Genomic DNA, 22135 nt, shown 5'->3' with positions numbered 1-22135 from the left:
TAGGGTTTAGAAACATTTTAGCTTAGTAAAAAAAATATTTTATAGATAGCATAGCTGGAATCTAAACAAGTAAAACAGCAGAATTTGGTCATGTATTTTTGATAAAAGCCCCATCTAGGATTTCACATCAACATGGTGATAATAAGGGCATGTCTACCCTACAAAATTAAGTCGACATGTTAAGTCAACATATAGCCGCTGCAGTAATTAAAGCGGTGGTTTACGTCCACACCTTGCTCCTTCTGTCGGTGGTGTGCATCCTTACCAGGAGCTTCTGCTGACTTAACCATGTGGGCAGTGACAGCTGGAGTCCCCCTCCTGAGGAATAGGAGGAGACTCCAGCTGTGAGCCCTTGCTGGGCTGATAGCCAACAGGCAATGTAAGTAACACAGTGTCTACACGGACAATAGGGCGCCCTAACTACATTGACCTAAGTGCGACGCCTCTCGCAGAGGTGGAGTTACTAAGTTGATGTACTGGGCTACTTGTATTGGTAGGAGCTACATTTTTAGATGCTTACAGAGTTAGGCGGGTGTAAGCTGCCTGATGTCAACCTAACGTTGTAGTGTAGACCAGGCCTAAGTCAAGTCAAATCAAAGCCTTGATAGCACTCACTTACAATGTGTGCTCAGGGATATGGAGCAGCTGAGAGAAAAGTCCCTATGTGCCCACCTAATTTTTGTTCTGTCCCCTCCCCTTCTTACATTGTTAGTCTCTCTAGGCTTAGTTCACTCCTTACCCCTTTAACAGAGCAGTAGCATACTATAGTAATGCAACCACCACAAAAGCACTTCCAGCAGTTATAAAGTTAATGCTCTCTCTCCTCCCACTTCTCCCCAACAAACCAGGCATGAAACTTTTCAATCCAAATTCACAGTTTGCAGCCAAGTAGCAAGTGAGCCAGCTATAACAGGCCTAATGTATAACGTGCACAGGGGTATAATTCCAGAATACAGAAACACTGAAGCGAAAGATACAGTTGCAGAGACCATCTAATATAATATGCACGTCTAACAAAGCTCTGCTGTTTGTGTGTCTTCACCCAAAGAAACACATTCCATTTTTCACTTTTGCTGGGCTAGTCAAGGTTTAAAGTAGATGCTAAGCTGCATAAAAGGCTGTGCAAGGCCAAATAACTGCTAGAAGAGTCTTACACACTTACCTGTTATGAGGATTACAATTCTACCTGGGACTACAAGGTCAGCCTTTTCTTCCAAGGAGCAACAGAAGATCTCAGATTATAGATTAACTCATCCATGCACCTTTGCGAGACTGTAGTAAACAGCTACAAGTCATCTGCTGGCAAGGTTGGCTTAGTCGTCTAACCATCAAGTCTGGAATTCCTAGACTGCCTGGTAGACCAGTTTAAAATTCTTATGGGGTCAACTCAACCCTTTAGCTACCCAAAGCAGATAATGAAGTTCCACACAGTAAACTGTATGTGGATGTTTTGGATGTAAACTTAAAACCAGGCCCTGTTTGCTCTTAATTTTCACTAAAGATCAAAGGCCACTTTTGCACAAATTACACACAGAAGCTGCATGCTATAAGCTAGATAGCTGCCTTGCATACCAGAGTAAACAATAATTGTTCAGCACTGTATGTAGGCAGCCCGTCCAACCTGAAAAGGGCTTTTCCTCCTCACTCTCTTAGCCCTGGTCTACACTACGAGTTTAGGTAGAATTTAGCAGTGTTAGATCGATTTAATCCTGCACCTGTCCACACGACGAAGCCATTTTTGTTGACTTAAAGGGCTCTTAAAATTGATTTCTGTACTCCTCCCTGAGGGGATTAGCGCTGAAATCGACCTTACTGGGTCGAATTTGGGGTAATGTGGACGCAATGTGGACCTATCCCAGAGTGCTCCATTGTGACCGCTCTGGACAACACTCTCAACTCAGACGCACTAGCCAGGTAGACAGGAAGAGCCCTGCAAACTTTTGAATTTCATTTCCTGTTTGGCCAGTGTGGTGAGCTGATCAGCACAGGTGACCATGCAGAGCTCATCAGCACAGGTGACCATGGAGTCCCAGAATCACAAAAGTGCTCCAGCATGGAGCAAACGAGAGGTGCTGGATCTGATCGCTGTTCAGGGAGACGAATCCGTGCCATCAGAACTCCGTTCCAAAAGATGAAATGCTGGAATATTTGGAAAAAAAAAACTCCAAAGGCATGAAGGACAGAGGCAATAACAGGGACCCGCAACAGTGCTGCGTGAAACTTAAGGAGCTCAGGCAAGCCACGTGAAGCCTACCAAATAACCAGAGTGGCAAACGGCCGCTCCAGGTCAGAGCCCCAGACATGCCGCTTCTATGATGTAGGGGCACCCCCTGGAATGGCATGCAGCTCAACAAACCCACCCCTGTGCTTCCCTCCTCCCCTACTCCTCCTGGGCTACCTTGGCAGTTATCCCCTCATTTGTGTGACGAATTAATAAAGAATGCATGAATTTGAAACAACGACTTTATTGCCTCTGCAGGTGGAGATCAAAGGGGGTAGGGGAGGGCAATTGGCTTACAAGGAAGTAGAGTGAACCAACGGGCAGGTTTTCATCAAGGAGAAACAAACAGAACATTCACACCGTACCTGGCCAGTCATGAAACTGGTTTTCAAAGCTTCTCTCATGTACAGCATGCCCTGCTGTGCTCTTCTAACCTCCCTTGTGTCTTGCTATGTGTAATCAGCGGCCAGGCAATTTCCCTCAACCTCCCACCCTGCCATAAACATCTCTTCCTTACTCTCACAGATATTGTGGAGCACACAGCAAGCAGTAATAAAGATGGGAATATTGGTTTCACTGAGGTCTAACGGAGTCAGTAAGCTGTGCCAGCGGGCTTTTAAATGTCCAAAGGCACATTCTACCACCATTATGCATATGCTCAGCCTATAGTCGAACTGCTCCTTACTACAGTCCAGGCTTCATGAGCCATGAGAGCAAGGGGTAGGTGCAACCGTGTGGTGCTGCTGACTGGGAGAGCAGTCTGAGGCAGAAGCCTCCAACTGGCATGATATTCCAGACTGAATCTCCATTAGAAGAAACTTAAAGAAGAGAATGACCTGGAGTCATTCCCATTTTTGTTCAGGCACCCCCAACCAACCTAACCGAGGTCAGTCAGGAGCACCCATGGGACGACGGTTAACAGTCGTATTGCACCGTCTGCCGTTGGCAAGGCAAGGGGATGCTGCTGTGTGGGAAATGTGTGATCATGGGAGACTTTAACTTCCCAGATATAGACTGGAGGACAAGTGCAAGCAAAAATAATACGGCTCACATTTTTCTGGATGTGATAGCAGATGGATTTCTTCACCAAGTAGTTGAAGAACCAACAAGAGGGGATGCCATTTTAGATTTGGTTTTGGTGAGTAGTGAGGATCTCATAGAAGAAATGGTTGTTGGGGACAACCTTGGTTCGAGTGATCATGAGCTAATTCAGTTCAAACTAGATGGAAGGATAAACAAAAATAGATCTGGGACTAGGGTTTTTGACTAAGAGCTAACTTTAAAGAATTAAGGAAATTAGTTAGGGAAGTGGATTGGACTGAAGAACTTGTGAATCTAAATGCGGAGGAGGCCTGGAAATGCTTTAAGTCGCAGCTGCAGAAACTATCAGAAGCCTGCATCCCAAGAAAGGGGGAAAAAACCATAGGCAGGAGTTGTAGACCAAGCTGGATGAGCAAGCATCTCAGAGAGGTGATTAAGAAAAAGCAGAAAGCCTACAAGGAGTGGAAGAAGGGTGGGATTAGCAAGGAAAGCTACCTTAGTGAGGTCAGAACATGTAGGGATAAAGTGAAAAAGGCTAAAAGCCAAGTAGACTTGGACCTTGCAAAGGGAATTAAAACCAATAGTAAAAGGTTCTATAGCCATATAAATAGGAAGAAAACAAAGAAAGAAGAAGTGGGACTGCTAAACACTGAGGATAGAAAGGAGGTTAAGGATAACCTAGGCATGGCCCAATATCTAAATAAGTACTTTGCCTCAGTCTTTAATAAGGCTAATGAGGAGCTTAGGGATAATGGAAGGATGACAAACGGGAATAAGGATATGGAGGTGGATATTACCACGTCTGAGGTAGAAGCCAAACTTGAACAGCTTAATGGGACAAAATCGGAGGGCCCAGACAATCTTCATCCAAGAATATTAAAGGAACTGGCGTATGAAATTGCAAGCCCATTAGCAAGAATTTTTAATGAATCTGTAAACTCAGGGGTTGTACCGTACGACTGGAGAATTGCTAACATAGTTCCTATCTTTAAGAAAGGGGAAAAAAGTGATCCGAGTAACTATAGGCCTGTTAGTTTGACATCTGTAGTATGTAAGGTCTTAGAAAAAATTTTGAAGGAGAAAGTAGTTAAGGACATTGAGGTCAATGGTAATTGGGACAAATTACAACATGGTTTTACTAAAGGTAGATTGTGCCAAACCAACCTGATCTCCTTCTTTGAGAAGGTGACAGATTATTTAGACAAAGGAAACGCAGTAGACCTAATTTACCTCTATTTCAGTAAGGCATTTGATATGGTTCCACACGGGGAATTATTAGTTAAATTAGAAAAGATGGGGAACAATATGAAAATTGAAAGGTGGATAAGGAACTGGTTAAAGGGGAGACTCCAATGGGTCGTACTGAAGGGTGAACTGTCAGGCTGGAAGGAGGTTACTAGTGGAGTTCCTCAAGGATCAGTTTTGGGACCAATCTTATTTAACCTTTTATTACTGACCTTGGCACAAAAAGCAGGAATGTGCTAATAAAGTTTGCGGATGACACAAAGCTGGGGGGTATTGCTAACACAGAGAAGGACCGGGATATCATACAGGAAGATCTGGATGACCTTGTAAACTGGAGTAATAGTAATAGGATGAAATTTAATAGTGAAAAGTGCAAGGTTATGCACTTAGGATTAATAATAAGAATTTTAGATATACATTGGGGACACACCAGTTGGAAGCAACAGAGGAGGAGAAGGACCTTGGAGTATTGGTTGATCACAGGATGACTATGAGCCGCCAATGTGATATGGCCGTTAAAAAAGCTAATGTGGTTTTAGGATGCATCAGGCGAGGTATTTCCAGCAAAGATAAGGAGGTGTTAGTACCGTTATATAAGGCACTGGTGAGACCTCACCTGGAATACTGTGTGCAGTTCTGGTCTCCCATGTTTAAGAAGGATGAATTCAAACTGGAACAGGTTCAGAAATGGACTACTAGGATGATCCGAGGAATGGAAAATCTGTCATATGAAAGGAGACTCAAAGAGCTTGGCTTGTTTAGTCTAGCCAAAAGAAGGCTGAGGGGGGATATGCTTGCTCTTTATAAATATATCAGAGGGATTAATATTAGGGAGGGAGAGGAATTATTTAAACTTAGTACCAATGTAGACAAAAGAACAAATGGGTATAAACTGGACACTAGGAAGTTTAGACTTGAAATTAGACGAAGGTTTCTAACCATTAGAGGAGTGAAGTTCTGGAACAGCCTTCCAAGGGGAGTAGTGGGGGCAAAAGACATCTGGCTTTAAGACTAAGCTTGATACATTTATGGAAGGGATGGTATGATGGGATAGCTTAATTTGGCAATTGATCTTTGATGATCAGCAGATAAGTATGCCCAGTGGTCGGTGATGGGATGTTGGATGGGATGGGATCTGAGTTACTGCAGAGAATTCTTTCCGGAGTGCTGGCTGGTGAGTCTTGCCCACATGCTCAGGGTTTAGCTGATCGCCATATTTGGGATCGGGAAGGAATTTTCCTCCGGGGCAGATTGGCAGAGGCCCTGGAGGTTTTTCGCCTTCCTCTGCAGCGTGGGGCATGGGTCACTTGCTGGTGGATTCTCTGCAGCTTGAGGTATTAAAACCACAATTTGAAGACTTCAATAGCTCAGACATAGATTAGGGGGTTGTTATAGAAGTGGATGGGTAGGGTTCTGTGGCCTGCTTTGTGCAGGAGGTCAGACTAGATGATCACATTGGTCCCTTCTGACCCTAAAGTCTATGAGTCTATGAGCATCCAGGAGACATATGGTGACAGTGAGCTGAGCAGGCTCCATGCTTGCCGTGGTATGTGGTCTGCACGGGTAACCCAGGAAAAAAGGCAAGAAATGATTTTTTGCCATTGCTTTCCTGGAGGGAGGGAAGGGGGCCTGACGACATGTACCGAGAGCCACCTGTGACCATGTTTTTGCCCCATCAGGCTCACCCAGAATGCCAATGGGTGGCGAAGACTGCGGGAACTGTGGGATAGCTACCACAGTGAAACTCTCCGAAACTCGATGCTAGCCTCGGTACTGTGGATGCACACTGTCGACTTAATGTGCTTAGTGGGGACACACAATTGACTGTATCAAATCAATTTCTAAAAAAACGACTTCTAGTAAATCGACCTAATTTTGTAGCGCAGACATACCGTTAGTAATAGATAGCAGAGATGAAGCTTTGGCACCTCCATTCCCCTGCAAGCACTGTAGCTGCCTCTGTTCTCTAGCTGAATGCTTACTCATCATCTAACGCTAATACACCTCTACCTCGATATAACACTGTCCTTGGGAGCCAAAAAATCTTACCATGTTATAGGTGAAACCATGTTATATTGAACTTGCTTTGATCCACCGGAATGAGCAGCCCCCTCTGAGCACTGCTTTACCATGTTATATCCAAATGTGTGTTATATTGGGTGGCATTATATCGAGGTAGCGGTGTATAATGAAGTATGAAAACTGACAATAACCCAATTAGAACTCAGACTAGGCTGAGCTTCCAGACTGGTGGTACTCTTGTGCAGAAAGTGAGTTTACAAGAGAATACCAAAAGCCTCATTTCTATGATGGGAGGTCCCATATTTTGGATTGGGATATACCATGCAAGCTCACTATCTGGGAGATTGGGATACCTCATGTCTGAGAGCAGCTCACACCCCTATATCCAAAGGTCACACCCACAGATTCACCATTACAGAATGAAGGTTAGTGTGTGAGCACGTGGACCAAAACTCCAGATTGCTGCTTGTCAGAGCTCATCCACAAACTTCCTCTTGGCCCAAGAAGTGGCTATGCCTCATGAAATAAACCTTCACTCAAAGGGGAGAGAGCAAGGGAATCCATCTGCAAATTAAAGTTTCCTTAATAGAAAAATGATTATTCACATGCATTAAAGATCTAGAGGCTGTGTCATCTTTTCTAGCCCCTTTGGAAGCCATAAAAAGGATTTCCCCTTTGCATAGGTCTTTAGACCTATGCAAAGAGAACTTCAATGCCCTCATCATGTTCAAAAGCAATTATTTATTTATATTTAAATTTAAAAATAATCTGTACGGGACTCTAGGCATCATAATACAATACAATAAAATCCCAGCTGCATCACAATAATCATTTCAAACACGAACTCTGCTAGTTAACTGGACAGCTGAGTGTGATGCAAAAATCTCCTTCAAAGCAAAAACACTGGTATTAAACAATACCCAAAGAAAGTGGAGGACAAGATTAAGTTCTCACTCTGGGACAACTGCCTCTTTACTGAGATGAGAGGGAGGAGGAAGGAAGATACAGCAGAAGGCCTGATCCATTTATGGAGAAAAGCTTAAGATTCCTTGATCCAGGTGCATAGTTTTGGAAACTTGCTGTTGCTAACAAGACATTGACGGGACACTCATCCCAAAGAGGGCAGACTAGATGGAAAAAACCCTGTCCTAAGCAACCAATCCCTCAGATGGAATTTCCGGCAGCTCAGACTAAATGTTGAGGGACCATGCCATACGGACCTCTTTAGTGAGCAACAAATTGCGTTCTGCCCAATATACAAAAATAACTACAGCCTGAGACAGCTTTCCACTCCTGGCACCAACCTGCTTGCTGGCAATTCAGGCAACACAGATTACTCCTTGGAGACCAGCACACACTACTCTGACTGCTCTAAGCTCCAGCCAGTTCATATGCAGAGATCTCTCCCATGTGGGACGAATAGGACTGCAAGGTGGTTCCCCAACCCTTGAGGCTGGCATCAGTCATTACCCCAAATCACAGGTCCTGAAGTGACCTCCAACTTCGAGTTTAGTTACATCTCTCCCATAACTGCAAGGGCTGCCTGAGCTCCAAGGGATGCTAAATCCTCACATGTAGTCCCCACTCCATTGCTTTGGTCACCACTGAAAGAGCAGCTTGTGAACCAAAATGCTTCCTGATCTACAGAGCTAGATCAATTAAGGAAAAAATCTTCTTGGCTCAGATGCTGAAGGATGCTCTGATCTGCTCTGCTAAGCTGTCTTGCCATCTGTACTCTTTTCTGTGATGGAAGACCCATTCCTACCACCATATTAACTCAGCTGCTGACATGGGACCAGGTTTTGCTCTTTTGTATCTGATCATAAATCCCAGCCACATCAACAGACTTGTTGATTCCTGGACAGCTTCCCTTGTTCCTAGCAGAGGAAGACCTTCACCTGCCAGCCATCCAGATATGGAAGAATATGATGTTTCCTTTGTGACTCCACCACCGCTACACTCTGTGGAGATTGAGCCAATGGCCAGGGAAAAAACTTTTCTGCAATGTGAAAGGTACAAAAGTCCACAGAGTAACATGCAGAAATCAGAGAGCACTCAGGTGAACCTCTATTCTGCTGAAGTCTGTTTCAGAGAGAGAGAGGGACAGGCTCAAGGGGCTCTGGTCAGGTACCATCTCTGGAATGCTGGCCTATAGCAAGGCTTGGGTGGAGATCTTCATTATGCCAACCAGTCTCTAGTGTGAGAAGACAAATATGGTCTCTTGGGCTCTGGAGTTACTTTATTTTCAACACTGAGATCCTGAAGGCTTGATCTAGTGCTTCCCCAAACAACTTTTCCCCATTAAAAGGGAGATGCAATGAGCTCCTGCTTTGCTGAAAATCCTCCCTCCAAGAGCTTTACTAGAAGGCTCTCCCATCCATATCCATAAAGTGATTGGTAAGGAAGGAAAGAAGATTGTGTGACCAAGACCAGGGAGGCATCACTGAGGAATCTGTAAATTCCAAATTTCAGACACACAGGTACTTCAAAGCCACTGACTCTTCCAAGAGGCAGGTACACTTAGTTGAAGACATGAATGCAGAGTCAATAACAGGGCAAAAACCCAGCACTTGTGCCATCTTTTAGACAGCCTGTAAAATGTATGCATTTGCCTTGAGGAGGGCTGTTCTAGCATCTCTCCATGTCCTTGTGAAAGGGGAAAGCACACACGTTGTTTTGAGGATACATGTGTAATGATTGTGACCCATTTAAGTACCTAGACAGAGTATCAAGGATTCAAAGATCAAGGACAACGCACTGATTCAGGATGCTAAAACATAAATACTATATTATTTTTATTTATATTTCCAATGTACTAAAAAGGCTTTTATCTAATACTAAGCCTCTACTGTAGACTAAAAGGACAAAGAAATAGATTAACCCAGATTGTGTCTGGACTCTATATCCAAAACATAGCATTTACTCAAGCACCTGCTTACAGGTAAGAGTTCTAGAAATTCTAAATCCCTGAAGTCGGTCAGCTGTGCAACATACCAGTAACTCTAATTTTAAATTTGTTGAATACTCAGTAGGACTTAACCAGAAGATGGTAGGAACTCTTATTACTTCATTAAAAGAAATTAAGTTACAGTGACTAGGACAGCAGAACTGGTAACTTACTGGTCTTTAAAGGTCACTTGATCCAGTACACATGGCAACCACTGATCAAACAGACTCTTTCTTTCCACAACTCAAAGCCAAAGAGCCTTAATATCTTCAATTTGAGTATGTTGTAGTCTATCTTGCTATGTTTAGGCTTTTACAAGAAGATATGAAATCCTCCTCCCTTCCACAAACTTTTTAAAATTCCCCATCCAGGAAAAGACCACAAGAAGAGCATACCTCTGTCGTTCCTGCCCGCAGTGCTTCCCCAGCTGATTAGTTTTGCTTACTACTATTTATGGGACATGCAGAGCAGGAGAAGTATGCACAAAGGCAGTATCTTCTGCTGCTGAAGTGAGGGTAGGAACAAAGAAAGCGTCTTTCCTTTCTCTTTAGCAGCACTGTGCCACACCTGGCTTCTCTTGTCTGTCACACTTTCAACCCTTCACACAGCTCAATAGGACTAGCAAAATGAAACTGAACAGACGCACATTAGTTCCATTCAGGTACCAAGGGCATCTCCTGAAGGAACATTATGGGCAAGAGCAGCAACGCTGACACAGAAAGGCAGAGAACAAATCAGGGGGATTGGAACTGAGCTTGCAGAACAGGGGCCTCAGACCTCAACCACTGAAAATTAGGAGTAAAAATAGGAAAAGTGGTTTCTAACTTCAACTCCTCATGGGAATGGAGACAGGAGAGCCCGATCATCATCCTGCTTCTTCACCCACTGCTGAAGACTTCAATGCCAACATTTTACCAGCTGAGATCTCAAAAACCTGCAGAATTAGAAACTAATATTGGTCATTCCAAGCTTTCAGATGATCTGAGCACGGGTTTCCAGCTCTACAGATTTGAGATAAGTTGTTAAACACAAAATGGAAAAAGAGCAATATGGTAATGAGAATAACGTAATTTTTAAAGGTCTTCTATTTGAACACCTGTCAGGACAAGGAATCTTTTAGCAGATGAGTTCCTTTTTCAAGAACTAATCATGGAACAGTGATCACAGAGAAAGATCTCAATCCCCAAAGGTATAAGAGATTTCTGAGAAAGGCTATGCAAACTGTGTAGTCAATACTGTACATGTATCCCTAGACTGTCTCCTTTTTTACAAATGGGAGAGCTCAATATATTCCCATCTTTTCACAAGCTGTCTGAAGTTTTAACATATGGTCCTAAAAGGTTTTATACAGATTTATAACTATAATATGTACAACACTGATACTTCTATTATTACTTTGTTTTTTTAAATGTTAGACACTATACAGAACTGAGGGCAGGTCTACACTACAAACTTGCATCACCACACCTCCACCGCTATATAGAGTCTTCACTAGAAGCGCTAAGCCGACCTGAGAGAGCTCTCCCATTGGCTTAATAACTCTACCTCCATGAGAGGTGGTAGCTATGTTGGCAGGAGAAGCTCTCCCACCAACATAGCGCTGTCAACTTGGGAGGTTAACTACGTCACTATGAGGTGTGAAAAATCCACATCCCTGAGTGATGCAGTTATACTGAAGTAAGTAAGTGTGTAGTATAGACTTGGCCTGAATGAGGTTGGTAAACCTGATTTAATGAAGGGAGGGGAGGGAGAGAAAAGGGTCTCCAAATGAGAAGCGGACCCAATATGAAGAGAAAACAAGTGGAGCTTAGAAATCTATACACACGCACGCATCCAAAAGACAAAAGAAAGGAGGTTCGGTGATTTAAAACATTAGCAGAAATAAAAGGATTGCGGAACAAGAGATCAAATGGGATTGGGGGTAGAGGGGAGAGAGAAAAGGGACAGAAAAGTTGGGGAGAGAGGAGGTGAGGGGGGTCAGACAGGGACATATTTTACCTGAGAAAGTAAAATAGCCTGAGAAACTAAAAGTTTCTTCTCATTTGGACTATGGAAAGAGAGGTAGGTAGAGGGAGGGAAACAAATCTTAGCTAGTGTGTGGGACTCAGAAGACCTGCACTCAAATTTCCTGCTCCATCAGAGACTTTCTATGTGACAGTGGGCTAGTTATTTGCTCTGTGCCTCAGTTCTCTATTTGAATAATGGGAAAAGCAGCACTGACCTACCTCACAGGAGTGTTGCTAGAACAGGGGTGGGCAAACTACAGCCCGTGGGCCAGATCCGGCCCCTCAGGGCTTTGGATCTGGCCTGTGGGATTGCCACTCCTGTAGCAGCGCAGGCCCAAGGCCGGGGGGGAGGAGGGGGGAAAGGGGAGGGCAGAGGGCTCCGTGCGCTGCAGGGGCCACAGGGATGTGGTGCCAGCCACTTCCGGGAGCGGTGCGGAGCGGTACGGCACAGGGCCAGGACAGGCAGGCAGGGAGCCTTCCCTGGCTCTGGTGTGCTGCTACCACCTCGGAGCTGCTCCAGGTAAGCAGTACAAGGCCAGAGCCCGAACCCCTCCTGCACCCTGCACTCCAACTAGCTACCCTGAGCCCCCTGCCGCATCCCATCTGAACCCCAACCCCCTGCCCTGAGGCCCCTGCTGCACCTCACACCCCTCCTGCACCCAACCCCCTGCCCTGAGCCCTCTGCTGCATCCCGCACCCCAACCCCATGCCCTGAGCCCCCTGCTGCATCCCGCACCCCAACCCCATGCCCTGAGCCCCCTCATACATCCTGCACCCCTCCTCTGCCCCAACCCCTTGCCCTCAGCCCCTTCCTGCACACCGCACCCCCTCCCACACCCCAACCACATGCCCTGGCCCTGCATGCAATTTCCCCACCCAGATGCGGCCCTCAGGCCAAAAAGTTTGCCCACCTCATGCTAGAACAAATATTTATTGAAGATTGTGAGGCACTCAGATACTGTGGAAGTGGGAACCATATATGTACCTAATATGATACTGAAGAGACATTAAATGAACTCCTTGAAACGCTGAGAATTGATAGCAAGGTGAAGTGCTGGCAGCCCATCCATTATGCAGATATGAATCTTAGCTAAACCTGAGATTAGATGCAGCTAGGGCAATCTTAAACCCCACTCTTCTCATCCTCCCTTTCAATGTCTGGGTTGAGATGAGTGGTGGTGAGGCATTAATTTACACATTGTCACAGCGGCAGCTGTTAATTACATGGCAATAATTTGTAAAAACATGAAGTGAATCAAAACTTCACATAAGAAATAGATTTCCCCACCTTCACGGTGTCCAATTTCTACAAGAACATTTCTTCCATCATTAGTGCTCAGAATACCTAAAAATGCAGCAACAGGGAGGAAAAAGATACAAATGTGCAACCACAAGCACAACCCCATCCAGACAGACAAATACATATTATAGGCCTCCATTTTTTGCTCTGGCTTTAACAACCATAAAAGTTTTCCAATACTGGAGAAGACCAAAACTAGAATCTGGACAGAAAACGATTTATAAATCCTCGAAGTTAAACTGGTTTGTGTGCCAATTTCAACACAATATTTCTCATTCCAAGACCTACATGTTCAACAAGGCCTGTACTGATTGCTCCCTGACTGGCCTGATCATGAATGACACATCATAACAGCAGGCAAAGTAAATCTGAAGAGATCTATCCATTGCATATTGTAATCCAACGTGAAAAACATCCTGTATTTCTCTACTCTTTACATGCCTTCATGAACGCCAGTCAGTCTAGTATTTCTTAATTTGAGTTGTCCATAGTTCACTGTCTGTGGTATTTTGTTATAGTGGCACTGTATCCATATGCTGTTCAAGGCAGACGCTGGCAAATGTATAGCTCTACCACCATTTAATAACAATTTCAGTTTCCTTAATATTACTCTTATTTTTTCAATACTTGTCTCCAGTGGTGGCAGTAGACAACAGTCTCCACACTATTTCACTGAAAACCAATATTTTAACTAAACCCAATGTTGTTTGGGAAGTCAGGCCTGTACCTCTGTCCAAGCAGTATGAGATTAGAGACAGCCAGGACTGTTCTTCCAGCTAGCAAAATTGTGTCTAATTGTTAGTGAATCTAGATGCCATCTAGGTGTGTATAATCAGTTCCACCAGTGAGTGCATGACAATTAACAAATTTAGCTTCACAACAGCCCCATTAAATAGGAAAGCATTTATCCCCATTTGTACTGAAAAGTTGAGAAAGATTAAGTGACTTGCCCAAAGTCACACAGGAGGTCTGTGGCAGGGCCAAGAATTGAGCTGCAATCTCCTGAGATCCAATGCAGTGCCTTAACCACAAGATCAATAATACTGAACCCACAAAAGGGCCAATTAAAGTCACTCATGGTAGGAATGGAAAAAACACACCTTACCAGTGCCACTTTATCCTAAAGCCTGCTCTGTGAAAGCTAAGATGGAGTCTGAAGTGCCATCATCCTTGCTGAGGACATCTGGAATTCACAGATTTGCACTGAGATGATACGCAACTAATGGATAAGCTACCTATATGCCACTTCAAGTTTCAGATAATTCCTCAGTTCAACCAGAGGTGATTTTTTTGGGCATCTTTGTTACACTAAAATCTTACTACTAGACACTGATTTAAGGTAGTACTCAATTTCCTAAAACATTTTCATTAATAGAGTATTATTTAATAGTTTTCTATTTTACCGCATCAGTTTTCTTTTACACTTTACCTTTCAGTGTATTGAAAGTTTCTTTACACCCTTGCACACAGAGTCCACTGAATCCCAATCACACTCTTGAGGACACAATCATTTTCTAACCACACACCTTTTCCCCCTCCATACTGCAGCCCTTATTATTGCAGAAAAACAGCTCTGCTATAGTTAAGGCTGAAAACTCATTTCTGCTGACTTCCAATGCTCTAAAATCCACATGCTTACTCATATTATTTTGAAATTTAGTATGCCTCAAGGGGATGCAGGGTAGTGTTAGTGATCTAAATTTGGGGTCATCCAAGCAAGAAGTTCTCAAGACATAGAACCCTGGGGGTGGAAAGGAAGAAGCATTTCTTAAAGTTCGCAGATTCTACCAACTTTTTTTTGAGCAGACCTAGGGAATCAAACTGTAGCTCTGATTGTGGCCAAAATGGTCTCCATCACTCAATACTGGTGATACTTAGGTGGGCTGGTAGTGAGCCTTTCAGCCCCACATTCTCACCTGGTATTTGTATGAGAGGATCTGGGGGCATTTGCCCCTCATACAAGCCAGCACCTGAGGAGGCTTCTTCACTCTGAAAGACTCAGATTCTCTCTGTCCCCCTGGACTCCCTTCCATGTGAGCAGGCATCTGGGGAAACCCTGCTCTCTGGGTGGGGAGCTGAGGACATGCAGGCTGGCGGCATGAACCCAGAACACACTGCAAGACTGGGGTGAGGAGCTGAGGGGCATACTTGATGCATAATCGCTGGCTCAAACAATTGGCACAGAGAAGAAGAGTCCCCAAATCAAACCTGGGCCTGGGCCAAGGCAAAGCTGTACAGAACACAACCACAAGGCCACCTTAAACATCTATTCTTTAATTAGATATTAATTCAAAAAGTGCTTCATTGTACATAGTGTTCTTTTAAATAAGTTTGTTCACTTACAGCAGACACTAAACAAGCCATAGCTGAAAATTGTATTTAAATACAGGTAAGTCTATACTTATATTAAATAATTTTTGACCCCTTCCAGTTGGTACTGTGCCTAACACAGCTCTATGAAATAAACCCCACTCATCTAATATACTTAGACTAAGTTCTAGTTCTGGATTGCAGTTTTTCAGAAAAAGATGGTAATCAAAAAGCTCACACATTCCTCATGATGCTTTTGGTCACTCAAGCAGCTCCAATTTAAACAAGTGTTTGTCAGTTTTACACACAGTTTCAGTGGTGCAAACAAAATATATCTTGCTCTGATACAGCAGACATATCTTAAGCAGATACCAGTTTATATTGGTGCACGTACTGATGTCAAATCTATATAGGTAATACTATAAAAACACTCTGCCGTCTATGTTTCATTGGCCCAGATTCAAGGAAGGAATCTGGCATTTGACAAATACAAAATATATTAATGCTTCTACAGTTTATGAGAATACCTTCCCAGTTACCTACAACCCCAAGTAAAACCCTAATGCAGTTTCTATTGATGTAAGTAAGCAAAGGAGTTAAAAAAAAAAAACAAAAAACAACCAAAGACACTGAAACTAAAACACTCAGTGAAGGCCACTGGTAAGTTTAAAGACTGAGAAGTGCACATGTAGAGAAGAATGCCAGTTCTTGATTTAAATATTTCAAAAACTAATGCTAGAAGCAGAATACTATAAGAGTAATTCTCAGACTCCTACATGCCTCTGTTATTCTGCACAGGATTCTTATGCATAGCTTTGCAGTTTCTAGATAGAAATACTGCAACAGTCATTCAAGAGGAGTTCTTTCAAAAGCAATCTGGAAATTCTAATAAATCTATGTGTCCCTTCAGACTGGGTATAAAGAGTGAAAGCAGAATAGGCCAGTTACTCATAAGTGATGAGGTGTCCAAAACCAAAAAGGAGCAGCAGAATAAGACAAAGAGGCACTTAACCATGTATATTTATTGTTAGGAACTGTGGTAAACGTAAAATATTGTTTTTAGATTTTAAAATAATACACGAAATCCTTGAAACAGTTACTGTACACTAGGGGTAATCAATAAGTGGACTGCAGGACAAATCCAGACCACCAGGAGCTTTTGAACAGACCCCCAAATCTTTTTATTTACTTTTTTATTAGTAGTTTCTTCTCCAGAGGCTGGACCTTGACTTTACTGTGACAAAAAAAAAAATTGACTACCCCATTTACACTATTAATATGGTGATGAACAAGGTGGGCTGAAGGAAGAAATCTGAAGATTTTAGTTAAATTCTGTGAAAAATCTGCACAAACCCCATTGATGTCATCATTTTCAGCTGCTCATCCACACTAAGGCAACTCAGTTCAGTTTATTTCCACACCTCAAATGTGTTTTATTTAGCTCTCTGTTCCTTAGCATTTGTAAACAATATGCAGTGTACAATGAGGAATCAAGTGAGAGTGATGTACTAAAAGGCAGCCTGTATTTTTTTTTAATCTGTAAAAACCTGAGGTTTCTGATTACCACAGAAATGTAACAAGAGATTTAAATTCTCCAAACTGAAGTATTACACACTGGATATTTTACAACCACTCAGGAATAGTCTGTAGTAACTCTGTCCATCTTCTGCAGTTCAGCATGCTCACTCTGCCTGATTATCTCCTAGCTAGCTCTGCACATGCATGGAGCGTTTAAGGACAGACTACACAGGCACAAGAGGCTGATGATTAATGCAGAAGCTCCAGCCATACTTTACTATGCGAGATGACTGGTTGCCCTTCCCCCGTGATCGGGTACTTTGCAGTATAAAGAAGGATCACTAGACAGTCTTCACTTCTCTCCCAAAAATGCAAAACAACCCCACACACACCCCAGCCCCGACTACACCCCGATGCCCTTAAATAACCGAGTGAGCCTGCAGGAGCCCCAGTGGACAACACAGCTCTAACTCGGCTGGAGGTACGGATGTGCTCTAGGCATCCTCCAGACACACATCGCGGCCACGTGGAAGACAGGCTGTCCCAAGTCACTGGCCTTTGCTGACTGAGCTTACTTCCGTCAGCCAGACCTAGTGCTTAACGTCCAGTTACCCATCCTGCTAAGAGTTAAGGAAGGAGACCTCCGAACACCGCTGCCTCGCTGCAGGGATCAAATCCAGTCAGCTACCCCGGAGCGTGTGGGATACAACCGAGGAGAACCGCCAGACGAACGCAACCGCTGCATGGGTCAATAGTGCTCCGTGCAACTAGCTGAGACTGACCGACCATAAGAAGTGGGTCCCCAATAAGGGCGCTGTATGTAATGGACCCGCTGACCGCGAGTCTCCCGTAAGGGATCGGAGCGAGGTAGGAGTCTAAATGCAACGCCCCCATAAGCGAAGCACACAGGGGAGCAGGCTGTGTACAATCCACCCAGGACCGGCACGAACGGAGAAGCGGAATGGGCGGAGCTAACTGTGTGCAATCTACCGGGGAAGGCGGGGTCCCCAGAGGCGGAGCCTGTGTGCAATGCCAGCATTGACGGACGGGCGCGGAGGAGGAGGCTGGGTGCCACCCTCCCAGCACCGGAGTGAGAGCAGAAAAGGGGAGAGGGAGGAGCCTGCGTGGAACGCGTCCAGTACCGAGAGGAAGGGGGTGTCCCAGGGACGGGGGCGGGGCCTGTGTGCAATGCACTCGGTACCGGGGATGGACCCCGGTAAAGGAACGACGGGGTGGGCTGAGTGCGATGCAGCCCGCGGGCTCTCGAAGTGCGGCTTATACTCCAAGCACTCGGTTCTTAGAGGAAGGGAGTTTGTTGCGGAAAGGGAGGCGGGCCCCTGTCCGCTGCACCGACGCCCTGGACAAGGAGGCGGCTGCATGTGCAATGCGAGCGATCCGAAGGGACGGAAAGGGCTCGGGAAGCTCATCTCCGCTAATCCCGAGCCCGGGAAGACAATCCGACCGGGACAGAGGGTGGGGGCGGCTACTTGTACGCTACGCTCGCCGGGGGAGGGGGCTGCCTGTACATTCTGCACCCGGGAGTGGGGGGTTACCTGTGTCCAGGGCACGCGGGAGCCCGCTGTAGGGAATCGCCCGCTCGCCAGGGCAGGGAACCCCCGGGGAGACGCAACCTGGGTGGCTGGTCTCGCTCCACTCCCACGGTGGCGCCCGAAGCGCGCGGGCCACCGGCGCGAGTCCCCACCCCATACGGAGAGCGAGAAGGGAAAGGATAGACCCGCCCCCCGCGGCGCCCGGCGGGACTGTCACACCGCCCGACCCCTCGGCGCTCACCTCAAAGCCGCCCCTGTGCCCAGGGGGATCGCGCCCCACCGGGGCTGTCCGGGCCCCTTCTCGTCACGCGGGGGCGGCCCTCGGGCCCCTCCTCCCGCCGCTGGCGGGGTCGGCGGCGGCTGCTCCCGCCCCGGCTACTCGAGAGGGACGGTCCCTGGCGATGCCGGGCTGTGGGAGGGCGCCCCGGCCCCGGCGGCTGCTCCGGGCAGGGTGGGGGGTCCCTGGGCCCCTCCTCCTCCTCCCGGCGGGGGCGGCGGCTGCTCAGTTCGGGCACTGGAGGGGGTGAGGGGCGGCTGGGCCTGGGCGGATACGAGGGATGGTCGGCTCCGGGGGGGGGGGTAAAATGGAGTAACCGTCTCGCGGCGGCGGCCGCCGAGCGCTGCCCGCTTCTCTGTTCCCCGGGAAATCCCGCCCCTCCCCGACCCGGGGGGGAGACACCCGCGCTTCCATTGGGTAAACTGCCTGCCACTCGCCGCTTCTCCCAATCACAGCGCAGAGCCCACCTCCATCTCCCGCCCCTATTGGACACAACCCCCAGGAAGGGGATGTGAAGGGGGGGACCGAGGAAAAATGTCCGTATAGGAAAGAAGCCCCGCCCAGTCCCGCCTCCATTCCCCTCTCATTGAATGCCGCCTACAGGAACCGGTCAACGATTGGATTAGGTGGATGTCGGTCAAACCTACACTCCCCTTATCACAGGCTCCGCCCCCGGCCACTAGGAAGCTCCGCCCCCTCTCTAGAGAGCCCTTTTGTGGAATGTTTACATCGGCAAGTGGATCCAGATTCGTGCCTCTGCAAATCCGCCCACAATCCCGAGGATAGTAGCTACTGCCTTGGGTTCACTGCATGCCCTGTGCCTGCACCCATGTTGCTTCAGAGTGTGGCCCCAGCACGTGCCCTAACACTGTTCAATGCACGGGTGCAACAAGCTGCAGCAGCACGGGCGCCAGTTCTGTCCAACTCTACACGCTCCAGCGGCGGTACGCCCAGTATCGTTCACGCACGCTGCATGGGTGCAACAAGATTCAGCCGCACGGCTAGTAGCCCAGTTTAATACACGCAGGCACCAAACTTTAGCAGCTATGTGCTCGCTCTAGTAATTCGTTAATGCAACAAGTTGCATGAGGTCCATCATACTACTCAGCTTCAGCTTGCGTACAATTTAAACTGGGATGAAACCTCTTGGATACTGCCCTCTAGGAAGCAAGGTAATTAGTTTCCTTCTACTCCTATCAACCTGTTTGAAACTTGCTGCAACTTTACAGGAAGTAACAAGTGAATCCATACACCAAAACAGGCGTAAGAACACCTTTTTTAAACAACACCAAAGCTGTATGCGGTGGTGGCATCGCATTAAACCACAAACCCTGGATTTGGAATTCAGCCTCAAAGAACTACCGGTCACCCATTGAGCAATTTGAGCACATTTTGGATCAGAGCTACTCCAAACGGAAGCAGTTGGGGAAGGTAGATTTCTATTCCAATATAAAGTTCAGGTATGTTTTTACACTCACATGGAAGAAAAAGCTGCCATAGGATTAAACAGGTGTCATTATTCCTGTAGTCCAAAAGCCTTTTCCTCAAAGTTTCTGTGAGGAAGCATTACTTTGTTTCAAAGGACAGACAGGCCCATAAGGCAAGCAAACAACAACAAAAAATAAAGCATGCATTTATTTACAAAAAAGCACTCTGAAGTTGCATGACCCCATCTCTAAATAACTGTGATGGAAATCCAAGTCTTAGATCACTTTTAGCCACCACAGTGACTTTGCTTTATTAATTCCACACAGGAATTTCTGTGTATTTCCGTCACTGCTGACTTCTGGAACACTGACCAACTGCCCTCGAGGCTTCTCCAAGCCAGGAACATGTACATGTACAGTTCTCATCCTCAATACTTCCTTACTACAGAAGTCAGTATCCATTCAATACAAGCCCAATGCTTCCAAGGGAGAGGAGGATAGTCAAAATAAATCCCTAGCAGTGTGAATCACAATGAATGCTTGGCATTTAATAACTGTCACCATGCAGACAACAAATGAAGGATACCTTCTGGTGGTACCCTAATGAAATTGTATTATTGCCTCCCATCAACCAAAGGCCAATACCATTACACACTCTTTCTATTCCAAGCCTTAAAACTGTACAGAAACCTTATTTGGAAGTATATTTTGTACCTCAGATACAGTCAAGAGTACACAGAGACCTTAACACCTCCCTGACTAGAAGAGCCTACTGTAATAGGCATGGGACAGTCAAGGCAAAGAAGCACACAGGTCTTAAACATATGGATGATGCCATTTTAAAGATCTGGTTCTATACCTCTGCTCTGTGTTGCCCACACAACTCCATTCTCTCCCCTGGTGTAAAAAGGGACAATATCTGGATCACTTGGAGATTGTCCCTCACCTTCCACTTATAACCCTGCTAATTATAGTACTGGGTGGCAGGATGCTGCCTGTTGCTGCACTTTCAAACAAATGAACTTTCTGATTCATATGTTGAGGCATGATTGTAATTAAAATAAAAGGTGAGCAGGTTGCGCATCACCCTGCCAGCTCAGAAATCCTCAAGTACCAGCACCCCTCTCTCACACGTTCTCTTTAGTGCATGTACACACACAGTGAGAGCTACTACTAAACCCTCTTTAGCTTCCTCCAACAGACACGCCCCCAGCTAGCTCGCAGCAGCTTTGGAGCAGAGGTACAGGCTTTAGTTTTAAAATAGCTTCCAACATGACCGAACTTGTAGTTCTGAATTAAGAAAGAGACTTCAGTGAGGCTTCACATCTTTTTAGGAGTCTGAGCCTAGTAAAAGCAGTGAGGGAAGGAATCGATTTCTCTGCAGTGGACTGTCTCATCTAGGGTGACCAGATATCCCGATTTTCTAGGGACAGTCCCGATTTTTTGGTCTTTTTCTTATATAAGCTCCTATTACCCCCCACACCCGTCCCGATTTTTCACATTTGCTGTCTGGTCACCCTAGTCCCACCATTCGGAGCGAGTCATTCGTACCAAAAAACTGGGGTGATTTACTCCTTTGCCTCGCCCCCTTAGTGTCTGGAGTAACCCGGTACCCCTTTTTCTACGTGTTAACTGTGCCTGAAAGCATACGAGCGGTTAAGGCTCCACCCCCATTGTAAAGCAATGCACGACATCACTAGGGTAAAACAGGGTTTAAGGGAAAATCCACGTACTGTACTGCAGATTACACACAATTTCCACGTTTCAGGACATACAAGTACTTGGTAGTAAAGACAAACAACACGGACGCAGAGCTCCCTCTCTCTGTACTCCTCGCTGACTACACAGCATAGGATTTGCAGCTAGCCGGAGGGCAGATACATTGTAAGATCCACAGCCAAAGAGCTTTACAGCCCCCTAAACTGAAATCAACCCAGCAGTCTGCTTGCGACCGAGGCTCATTTATCCAGGGACTGGGGGGAATCACAGGCAAGGGAGGAGCTGGTACGCGATCAAGACACGAGGGGGGGGAGGTACCACACTGGCAAAATGTTTGGAGAAAGCCATCCTTTTTCCCATACGCTGGCGTGAGGAGAGCTGGGGCCGGTGTGCCAAACTTTGGGGCACACTCTTTACCTTCAGCATAGATCTCGGAGAAGGGGAAAAGTAAAAATATGCCTCCACGGGGCAGTCCAAAAGTTCTGGCGCCAGGCTGGACTTGGAAGGAGTGAAAAGAAATTGGGAAAAAGTGGAGGAGGTTCTCTCATTACC

The 22135-nt window shown here is 45.9% G+C and overlaps 1 protein-coding gene across 1 annotated transcript in view; it reads right to left on the bottom strand.

The window, feature by feature from the left end:
* SIN3A (SIN3 transcription regulator family member A) overlaps nt 1-18506 on the bottom strand; it is a 59523-nt gene extending 41017 nt beyond the window's left edge. The window contains 1 exon segment of the mRNA XM_030576752.1: nt 18402-18506. The gene's annotated coding sequence lies outside the window, so the exon portion shown is untranslated.
* Between the last annotated feature and the right edge of the window lie 3629 nt (nt 18507-22135).

The sequence above is a fragment of the Gopherus evgoodei genome, chromosome 10 (genome assembly GCF_007399415.2).
Source record: "Gopherus evgoodei ecotype Sinaloan lineage chromosome 10, rGopEvg1_v1.p, whole genome shotgun sequence".
Lineage (NCBI taxonomy): Eukaryota > Metazoa > Chordata > Testudines > Testudinidae > Gopherus > Gopherus evgoodei.
This window is presented reverse-complemented; position numbering and strand designations above follow the sequence as displayed.